Raw genomic sequence first — 12,175 nt, 5'->3', positions numbered from 1 at the left:
GCTGGGAACTACAGCACATAGTCAGATACCAGGCCTGGACTGTCCCCACGCTGGGAACTACAACACATAGTCAGATACCAGGCCTGGACTGTCCCCACGCTGGGAACTACAGCACATAGTCAGATACCAGGCCTGGACTGTCCCCACGCTGGGAACTACAGCACATAGTCAGATACCAGGCCTGGACTGTCCCCACGCTGGGAACTACAGCACATAGTCAGATACCAGGCCTGGACTGTCCCCACGCTGGGAACTACAACACATAGTCAGATACCAGGCCTGGACTGTCCCCACGCTAGGAACTACAGCACATAGTCAGATACCAGGCCTGGACTGTCCCCACGCTGGGAACTACAACACATAGTCAGATACCAGGCCTGGACTGTCCCCACGCTGGGAACTACAACACATAGTCAGATACCAGGCCTGGACTGTCCCCACGCTGGGAACTACAACACATCAAGTCAGATACCAGGCCTGGACTGTCCCCACGCTGGGAACTACACCACATAGTCAGATACCAGGCCTGGACTGTCCCCACGCTGGGAACTACAGCACATAGTCAGATACCAGGCCTGGACTGTCCCCACGCTAGGAACTACAGCACATAGTCAGATACCAGGCCTGGACTGTCCCCACGCTGGGAACTACAGCACATAGTCAGATACCAGGCCTGGACTGTCCCCACGCTGGGAACTACAGCACATAGTCAGATACCAGGCCTGGACTGTCCCCACGCTGGGAACTACAGCACATAGTCAGATACCAGGCCTGGACTGTCCCCACGCTGGGAACTACAGCACATAGTCAGATACCAGGCCTGGACTGTCCCCACGCTGGGAACTACAGCACATAGTCAGATACCAGGCCTGGACTGTCCCCACGCTGGGAACTACAGCACATAGTCAGATACCAGGCCTGGACTGTCCCCACGCTGGGAACTACAGCACATAGTCAGATACCAGGCCTGGACTGTCCCCACGCTGGGAACTACAACACATAGTCAGATACCAGGCCTGGACTGTCCCCACGCTGGGAACTACAACACATAGTCAGATACCAGGCCTGGACTGTCCCCACGCTGGGAACTACAGCACATAGTCAGATACCAGGCCTGGACTGTCCCCACGCTGGGAACTACAGCACATAGTCAGATACCAGGCCTGGACTGTCCCCACGCTAGGAACTACAGCACATAGTCAGATACCAGGCCTGGACTGTCCCCACGCTGGGAACTACAACACATAGTCAGATACCAGGCCTGGACTGTCCCCACGCTGGGAACTACAGCACATCAGTCAGATACCAGGCCTGGACTGTCCCCACGCTGGGAACTACAACACATAGTCAGATACCAGGCCTGGACTGTCCCCACGCTGGGAACTACAACACATCAAGTCAGATACCAGGCCTGGACTGTCCCCACGCTGGGAACTACAGCACATAGTCAGATACCAGGCCTGGACTGTCCCCACGCTGGGAACTACAGCACATAGTCAGATACCAGGCCTGGACTGTCCCCACGCTGGGAACTACAGCACATAGTCAGATACCAGGCCTGGACTGTCCCCACGCTGGGAACTACAGCACATAGTCAGATACCAGGCCTGGACTGTCCCCACGCTGGGAACTACAGCACATAGTCAGATACCAGGCCTGGACTGTCCCCACGCTGGGAACTACAACACATAGTCAGATACCAGGCCTGGACTGTCCCCACGCTGGGAACTACAGCACATAGTCAGATACCAGGCCTGGACTGTCCCCACGCTGGGAACTACAGCACATAGTCAGATACCAGGCCTGGACTGTCCCCACGCTGGGAACTACAGCACATAGTCAGATACCAGGCCTGGACTGTCCCCACGCTGGGAACTACAGCACATAGTCAGATACCAGGCCTGGACTGTCCCCACGCTGGGAACTACAGCACATAGTCAGATACCAGGCCTGGACTGTCCCCACGCTGGGAACTACAGCACATAGTCAGATACCAGGCCTGGACTGTCCCCACGCTGGGAACTACAACACATAGTCAGATACCAGGCCTGGACTGTCCCCACGCTAGGAACTACAACACATCAGTCAGATACCAGGCCTGGACTGTCCCCACGCTGGGAACTACAACACATAGTCAGATACCAGGCCTGGACTGTCCCCACGCTAGGAACTACAGCACATAGTCAGATACCAGGCCTGGACTGTCCCCACGCTGGGAACTACAGCACATAGTCAGATACCAGGCCTGGACTGTCCCCACGCTAGGAACTACAGCACATAGTCAGATACCAGGCCTGGACTGTCCCCACGCTGGGAACTACAACACATAGTCAGATACCAGGCCTGGACTGTCCCCACGCTGGGAACTACAGCACATAGTCAGATACCAGGCCTGGACTGTCCCCACGCTGGGAACTACAACACATAGTCAGATACCAGGCCTGGACTGTCCCCACGCTAGGAACTACAACACATCCCATAGTCAGATACCAGGCCTGGACTGTCCCCACGCTGGGAACTACAACACATAGTCAGATACCAGGCCTGGACTGTCCCCACGCTAGGAACTACAGCACATAGTCAGATACCAGGCCTGGACTGTCCCCACGCTGGGAACTACAGCACATAGTCAGATACCAGGCCTGGACTGTCCCCACGCTGGGAACTACAGCACATAGTCAGATACCAGGCCTGGACTGTCCCCACGCTGGGAACTACAACACATCCATAGTCAGATACCAGGCCTGGACTGTCCCCACGCTGGGAACTACCATCCACATAGTCAGATACCAGGCCTGGACTGTCCCCACGCTGGGAACTACAGCACATAGTCAGATACCAGGCCTGGACTGTCCCCACGCTAGGAACTACAACACATAGTCAGATACCAGGCCTGGACTGTCCCCACGCTGGGAACTACAGCACATAGTCAGATACCAGGCCTGGACTGTCCCCACGCTGGGAACTACAGCACATAGTCAGATACCAGGCCTGGACTGTCCCCACGCTGGGAACTACAGCACATAGTCAGATACCAGGCCTGGACTGTCCCCACGCTGGGAACTACAGCACATAGTCAGATACCAGGCCTGGACTGTCCCCACGCTGGGAACTACAGCACATAGTCAGATACCAGGCCTGGACTGTCCCCACGCTAGGGAACTACAGCACATAGTCAGATACCAGGCCTGGACTGTCCCCACGCTGGGAACTACAGCACATAGTCAGATACCAGGCCTGGACTGTCCCCACGCTGGGAACTACAGCACATAGTCAGATACCAGGCCTGGACTGTCCCCACGCTGGGAACTACAACACATAGTCAGATACCAGGCCTGGACTGTCCCCACGCTAGGAACTACAGCACATAGTCAGATACCAGGCCTGGACTGTCCCCACGCTGGGAACTACAGCACATAGTCAGATACCAGGCCTGGACTGTCCCCACGCTAGGAACTACAGCACATAGTCAGATACCAGGCCTGGACTGTCCCCACGCTGGGAACTACAACACATAGTCAGACACCAGGCCTGGACTGTCCCCACGCTGGGAACTACAGCACATAGTCAGATACCAGGCCTGGACTGTCCCCACGCTGGGAACTACAACACATAGTCAGATACCAGGCCTGGACTGTCCCCACGCTGGGAACTACAGCACATAGTCAGATACCAGGCCTGGACTGTCCCCACGCTGGGAACTACAGCACATAGTCAGATACCAGGCCTGGACTGTCCCCACGCTGGGAACTACAGCACATAGTCAGATACCAGGCCTGGACTGTCCCCACGCTGGGAACTACAGCACATAGTCAGATACCAGGCCTGGACTGTCCCCACGCTGGGAACTACAGCACATAGTCAGATACCAGGCCTGGACTGTCCCCACGCTGGGAACTACAGCACATAGTCAGATACCAGGCCTGGACTGTCCCCACGCTGGGAACTACAGCACATAGTCAGATACCAGGCCTGGACTGTCCCCACGCTGGGAACTACAGCACATAGTCAGATACCAGGCCTGGACTGTCCCCACGCTAGGAACTACAGCACATAGTCAGATACCAGGCCTGGACTGTCCCCACGCTAGGAACTACAGCACATAGTCAGATACCAGGCCTGGACTGTCCCCACGCTGGGAACTACAACACATAGTCAGATACCAGGCCTGGACTGTCCCCACGCTGGGAACTACAGCACATAGTCAGATACCAGGCCTGGACTGTCCCCACGCTGGGAACTACAACACATAGTCAGATACCAGGCCTGGACTGTCCCCACGCTAGAAACTACACACATCCACATAGTCAGATACCAGGCCTGGACTGTCCCCACGCTGGGAACTACAACACATAGTCAGATACCAGGCCTGGACTGTCCCCACGCTAGGAACTACAGCACATAGTCAGATACCAGGCCTGGACTGTCCCCACGCTGGGAACTACAGCACATAGTCAGATACCAGGCCTGGACTGTCCCCACGCTGGGAACTACAGCACATAGTCAGATACCAGGCCTGGACTGTCCCCACGCTGGGAACTACAACAGCCACATAGTCAGATACCAGGCCTGGACTGTCCCCACGCTGGGAACTACACATCCACATAGTCAGATACCAGGCCTGGACTGTCCCCACGCTAGGAACTACAACACATAGTCAGATACCAGGCCTGGACTGTCCCCACGCTGGGAACTACAACACATAGTCAGATACCAGGCCTGGACTGTCCCCACGCTGGGAACTACAGCACATAGTCAGATACCAGGCCTGGACTGTCCCCACGCTGGGAACTACAGCACATAGTCAGATACCAGGCCTGGACTGTCCCCACGCTGGGAACTACAGCACATAGTCAGATACCAGGCCTGGACTGTCCCCACGCTGGGAACTACAGCACATAGTCAGATACCAGGCCTGGACTGTCCCCACGCTGGGAACTACAGCACATAGTCAGATACCAGGCCTGGACTGTCCCCACGCTGGGAACTACAGCACATAGTCAGATACCAGGCCTGGACTGTCCCCACGCTGGGAACTACAGCACATAGTCAGATACCAGGCCTGGACTGTCCCCACGCTGGGAACTACAACACATAGTCAGATACCAGGCCTGGACTGTCCCCACGCTGGGAACTACAACACATAGTCAGATACCAGGCCTGGACTGTCCCCACGCTAGGAACTACAGCACATAGTCAGATACCAGGCCTGGACTGTCCCCACGCTGGGAACTACAGCACATAGTCAGATACCAGGCCTGGACTGTCACCACGCTGGGAACTACAGCACATAGTCAGATACCAGGCCTGGACTGTCCCCACGCTGGGAACTACAGCACATAGTCAGATACCAGGCCTGGACTGTCCCCACGCTGGGAACTACAGCACATAGTCAGATACCAGGCCTGGACTGTCCCCACGCTGGGAACTACAACACATAGTCAGATACCAGGCCTGGACTGTCCCCACGCTGGGAACTACAGCACATAGTCAGATACCAGGCCTGGACTGTCCCCACGCTGGGAACTACAGCACATAGTCAGATACCAGGCCTGGACTGTCCCCACGCTGGGAACTACAACACATAGTCAGATACCAGGCCTGGACTGTCCCCACGCTAGGAACTACAGCACATAGTCAGATACCAGGCCTGGACTGTCCCCACGCTGGGAACTACAGCACATAGTCAGATACCAGGCCTGGACTGTCCCCACGCTAGGAACTACAACACATAGTCAGATACCAGGCCTGGACTGTCCCCACGCTAGGAACTACAGCACATAGTCAGATACCAGGCCTGGACTGTCCCCACGCTGGGAACTACAACACATAGTCAGATACCAGGCCTGGACTGTCCCCACGCTGGGAACTACAGCACATAGTCAGATACCAGGCCTGGACTGTCCCCACGCTGGGAACTACAACACATAGTCAGATACCAGGCCTGGACTGTCCCACGCTAGAAACTACAACCATCCACATAGTCAGATACCAGGCCTGGACTGTCCCCACGCTGGGAACTACAGCACATAGTCAGATACCAGGCCTGGACTGTCCCCACGCTGGGAACTACAGCACATAGTCAGATACCAGGCCTGGACTGTCCCCACGCTGGGAACTACAGCACATAGTCAGATACCAGGCCTGGACTGTCCCCACGCTGGGAACTACAGCACATAGTCAGATACCAGGCCTGGACTGTCCCCACGCTGGGAACTACAACACATCCCATAGTCAGATACCAGGCCTGGACTGTCCCCACGCTGGGAACTACAACACATCCACATAGTCAGATACCAGGCCTGGACTGTCCCCACGCTAGGAACTACAGCACATAGTCAGATACCAGGCCTGGACTGTCCCCACGCTGGGAACTACAACACATAGTCAGATACCAGGCCTGGACTGTCCCCACGCTGGGAACTACAGCACATAGTCAGATACCAGGCCTGGACTGTCCCCACGCTGGGAACTACAGCACATAGTCAGATACCAGGCCTGGACTGTCCCCACGCTGGGAACTACAGCACATAGTCAGATACCAGGCCTGGACTGTCCCCACGCTGGGAACTACAGCACATAGTCAGATACCAGGCCTGGACTGTCCCCACGCTGGGAACTACAGCACATAGTCAGATACCAGGCCTGGACTGTCCCCACGCTAGGGAACTACAGCACATAGTCAGATACCAGGCCTGGACTGTCCCCACGCTGGGAACTACAGCACATAGTCAGATACCAGGCCTGGACTGTCCCCACGCTGGGAACTACAACACATAGTCAGATACCAGGCCTGGACTGTCCCCACGCTGGGAACTACAACACATAGTCAGATACCAGGCCTGGACTGTCCTCACGCTAGGAACTACAGCACATAGTCAGATACCAGGCCTGGACTGTCCCCACGCTGGGAACTACAGCACATAGTCAGATACCAGGCCTGGACTGTCCCCACGCTGGGAACTACAGCACATAGTCAGATACCAGGCCTGGACTGTCCCCACGCTGGGAACTACAGCACATAGTCAGACACCAGGCCTGGACTGTCCCCACGCTGGGAACTACAGCACATAGTCAGATACCAGGCCTGGACTGTCCCCACGCTGGGAACTACAACACATAGTCAGATACCAGGCCTGGACTGTCCCCACGCTAGGAACTACAACACATCCTAGTCAGATACCAGGCCTGGACTGTCCCCACGCTGGGAACTACAGCACATAGTCAGATACCAGGCCTGGACTGTCCCCACGCTGGGAACTACAGCACATAGTCAGATACCAGGCCTGGACTGTCCCCACGCTGGGAACTACAACACATAGTCAGATACCAGGCCTGGACTGTCCCCACGCTGGGAACTACAGCACATAGTCAGATACCAGGCCTGGACTGTCCCCACGCTGGGATCTACAGCACATAGTCAGATACCAGGCCTGGACTGTCCCCACGCTGGGAACTACAGCACATAGTCAGATACCAGGCCTGGACTGTCCCCACGCTGGGAACTACAGCACATAGTCAGATACCAGGCCTGGACTGTCCCCACGCTGGGAACTACAGCACATAGTCAGATACCAGGCCTGGACTGTCCCCACGCTGGGAACTACAGCACATAGTCAGATACCAGGCCTGGACTGTCCCCACGCTGGGAACTACAGCACATAGTCAGATACCAGGCCTGGACTGTCCCCACGCTAGGGAACTACAGCACATAGTCAGATACCAGGCCTGGACTGTCCCCACGCTAGGGAACTACAACACATAGTCAGATACCAGGCCTGGACTGTCCCCACGCTAGGAACTACAACACATAGTCAGATACCAGGCCTGGACTGTCCCCACGCTGGGAACTACAGCACATAGTCAGATACCAGGCCTGGACTGTCCCCACGCTGGGAACTACAACACATAGTCAGATACCAGGCCTGGACTGTCCCCACGCTGGGAACTACAACACATCACATAGTCAGATACCAGGCCTGGACTGTCCCCACGCTGGGAACTACAACACATCCAGTCAGATACCAGGCCTGGACTGTCCCCACGCTGGGAACTACAGCACATAGTCAGATACCAGGCCTGGACTGTCCCCACGCTAGGAACTACAACACATAGTCAGATACCAGGCCTGGACTGTCCCCACGCTGGGAACTACAGCACATAGTCAGATACCAGGCCTGGACTGTCCCCACACTGGGAACTACAACACATAGTCAGATACCAGGCCTGGACTGTCCCCACGCTGGGAACTACAGCACATAGTCAGATACCAGGCCTGGACTGTCCCCACGCTGGGAACTACAGCACATAGTCAGATACCAGGCCTGGACTGTCCCCACGCTAGGGAACTACAGCACATAGTCAGATACCAGGCCTGGACTGTCTCCACGCTGGGAACTACAGCACATAGTCAGATACCAGGCCTGGACTGTCCCCACGCTGGGAACTACAGCACATAGTCAGACACCAGGCCTGGACTGTCCCCACGCTGGGAACTACAGCACATAGTCAGATACCAGGCCTGGACTGTCCCCACGCTGGGAACTACAGCACATAGTCAGATACCAGGCCTGGACTGTCCCCACGCTGGGAACTACAGCACATAGTCAGATACCAGGCCTGGACTGTCCCCACGCTGGGAACTACAGCACATAGTCAGATACCAGGCCTGGACTGTCCCCACGCTGGGAACTACAACACATAGTCAGATACCAGGCCTGGACTGTCCCCACGCTGGGAACTACAACACATAGTCAGATACCAGGCCTGGACTGTCCCCACGCTGGGAACTACAGCACATAGTCAGATACCAGGCCTGGACTGTCCCCACGCTGGGAACTACAGCACATAGTCAGATACCAGGCCTGGACTGTCCCCACGCTAGGAACTACAGCACATAGTCAGATACCAGGCCTGGACTGTCCCCACGCTGGGAACTACAACACATAGTCAGACACCAGGCCTGGACTGTCCCCACGCTGGGAACTACAGCACATAGTCAGATACCAGGCCTGGACTGTCCCCACGCTGGGAACTACAACACATAGTCAGATACCAGGCCTGGACTGTCCCACGCTAGAAACTACAACACATCCACAAGTCAGATACCAGGCCTGGACTGTCCCCACGCTGGGAACTACAGCACATAGTCAGATACCAGGCCTGGACTGTCCCCACGCTGGGAACTACAGCACATAGTCAGATACCAGGCCTGGACTGTCCCCACGCTGGGAACTACAACACATAGTCAGATACCAGGCCTGGACTGTCCCCACGCTGGGAACTACAGCACATAGTCAGATACCAGGCCTGGACTGTCCCCATGCTGGGATCTACAGCACATAGTCAGATACCAGGCCTGGACTGTCCCCACGCTGGGAACTACAGCACATAGTCAGATACCAGGCCTGGACTGTCCCCACGCTGGGAACTACAGCACATAGTCAGATACCAGGCCTGGACTGTCCCCACGCTGGGAACTACAGCACATAGTCAGATACCAGGCCTGGACTGTCCCCACGCTGGGAACTACAGCACATAGTCAGATACCAGGCCTGGACTGTCCCCACGCTGGGAACTACAGCACATAGTCAGATACCAGGCCTGGACTGTCCCCACGCTGGGAACTACAGCACATAGTCAGATACCAGGCCTGGACTGTCCCCACGCTGGGAACTACAACACATAGTCAGATACCAGGCCTGGACTGTCCCCACGCTAGGAACTACAGCACATAGTCAGATACCAGGCCTGGACTGTCCCCACGCTGGGAACTACAGCACATAGTCAGATACCAGGCCTGGACTGTCCCCACGCTGGGAACTACAACACATCAGTCAGATACCAGGCCTGGACTGTCCCCACGCTGGGAACTACAACCACATAGTCAGATACCAGGCCTGGACTGTCCCCACGCTGGGAACTACAACACACCACATAGTCAGATACCAGGCCTGGACTGTCCCCACGCTGGGAACTACAGCACATAGTCAGATACCAGGCCTGGACTGTCCCCACGCTAGGAACTACAGCACATAGTCAGATACCAGGCCTGGACTGTCCCCACGCTGGGAACTACAGCACATAGTCAGATACCAGGCCTGGACTGTCCCCACACTGGGAACTACAGCACATAGTCAGATACCAGGCCTGGACTGTCCCCACGCTAGGAACTACAGCACATAGTCAGATACCAGGCCTGGACTGTCCCCACGCTGGGAACTACAGCACATAGTCAGATACCAGGCCTGGACTGTCCCCACGCTAGGGAACTACAGCACATAGTCAGATACCAGGCCTGGACTGTCCCCACGCTGGGAACTACAGCACATAGTCAGATACCAGGCCTGGACTGTCCCCACGCTGGGAACTACAGCACATAGTCAGATACCAGGCCTGGACTGTCCCCACGCTGGGAACTACAGCACATAGTCAGATACCAGGCCTGGACTGTCCCCACGCTGGGAACTACAGCACATAGTCAGATACCAGGCCTGGACTGTCCCCACGCTGGGAACTACAGCACATAGTCAGATACCAGGCCTGGACTGTCCCCACGCTGGGAACTACAGCACATAGTCAGATACCAGGCCTGGACTGTCCCCACGCTGGGAACTACAGCACATAGTCAGATACCAGGCCAGGACTGTCCCCACGCTGGGAACTACAGCACATAGTCAGATACCAGGCCTGGACTGTCCCCACGCTAGGAACTACAGCACATAGTCAGATACCAGGCCTGGACTGTCCCCACGCTGGGAACTACAGCACATAGTCAGATACCAGGCCTGGACTGTCCCCACGCTAGGAACTACAACACATAGTCAGATACCAGGCCTGGACTGTCCCCACGCTAGGAACTACAGCACATAGTCAGATACCAGGCCTGGACTGTCCCCACGCTGGGAACTACAACACATAGTCAGATACCAGGCCTGGACTGTCCCCACGCTGGGAACTACAGCACATAGTCAGATACCAGGCCTGGACTGTCCCCACGCTGGGAACTACAGCACATAGTCAGATACCAGGCCTGGACTGTCCCCACGCTAGGAACTACAACAGCCACATAGTCAGATACCAGGCCTGGACTGTCCCCACGCTGGGAACTACAACACATAGTCAGATACCAGGCCTGGACTGTCCCCACGCTAGGAACTACAGCACATAGTCAGATACCAGGCCTGGACTGTCCCCACGCTGGGAACTACAGCACATAGTCAGATACCAGGCCTGGACTGTCCCCACGCTGGGAACTACAGCACATAGTCAGATACCAGGCCTGGACTGTCCCCACGCTGGGAACTACAACACATCCCATAGTCAGATACCAGGCCTGGACTGTCCCCACGCTGGGAACTACAGCCACATAGTCAGATACCAGGCCTGGACTGTCCCCACGCTGGGAACTACAACACATAGTCAGATACCAGGCCTGGACTGTCCCCACGCTAGGAACTACAACACATAGTCAGATACCAGGCCTGGACTGTCCCCACGCTAGGGAACTACAGCACATAGTCAGATACCAGGCCTGGACTGTCCCCACGCTGGGAACTACAGCACATAGTCAGATACCAGGCCTGGACTGTCCCCACGCTGGGAACTACAGCACATAGTCAGATACCAGGCCTGGACTGTCCCCACGCTGGGAACTACAACACATAGTCAGATACCAGGCCTGGACTGTCCCCACGCTAGGAACTACAGCACATAGTCAGATACCAGGCCTGGACTGTCCCCACGCTGGGAACTACAGCACATAGTCAGATACCAGGCCTGGACTGTCCCCACGCTGGGAACTACAACACATAGTCAGATACCAGGCCTGGACTGTCCCCACGCTGGGAACTACAGCACATAGTCAGATACCAGGCCTGGACTGTCCCCACGCTGGGAACTACAACACATAGTCAGACACCAGGCCTGGACTGTCCCCACGCTAGGAACTACAGCACATAGTCAGATACCAGGCCTGGACTGTCCCCACGCTAGGAACTACAGCACATAGTCAGATACCAGGCCTGGACTGTCCCCACGCTAGGAACTACAACACATCAGTCAGATACCAGGCCTGGACTGTCCCCACGCTGGGAACTACAGCACATAGTCAGATACCAGGCCTGGACTGTCCCCACGCTGGGAACTACAGCACATAGTCAGATACCAGGCCTGG

This window comes from Salmo salar, unplaced genomic scaffold (genome assembly GCF_905237065.1).
Source record: "Salmo salar unplaced genomic scaffold, Ssal_v3.1, whole genome shotgun sequence".
In the NCBI taxonomy this organism is placed as follows: domain Eukaryota; kingdom Metazoa; phylum Chordata; class Actinopteri; order Salmoniformes; family Salmonidae; genus Salmo; species Salmo salar.
The sequence above is the reverse complement of the archived record's forward strand: the minus strand, read 5'-3'. Positions refer to the sequence as shown.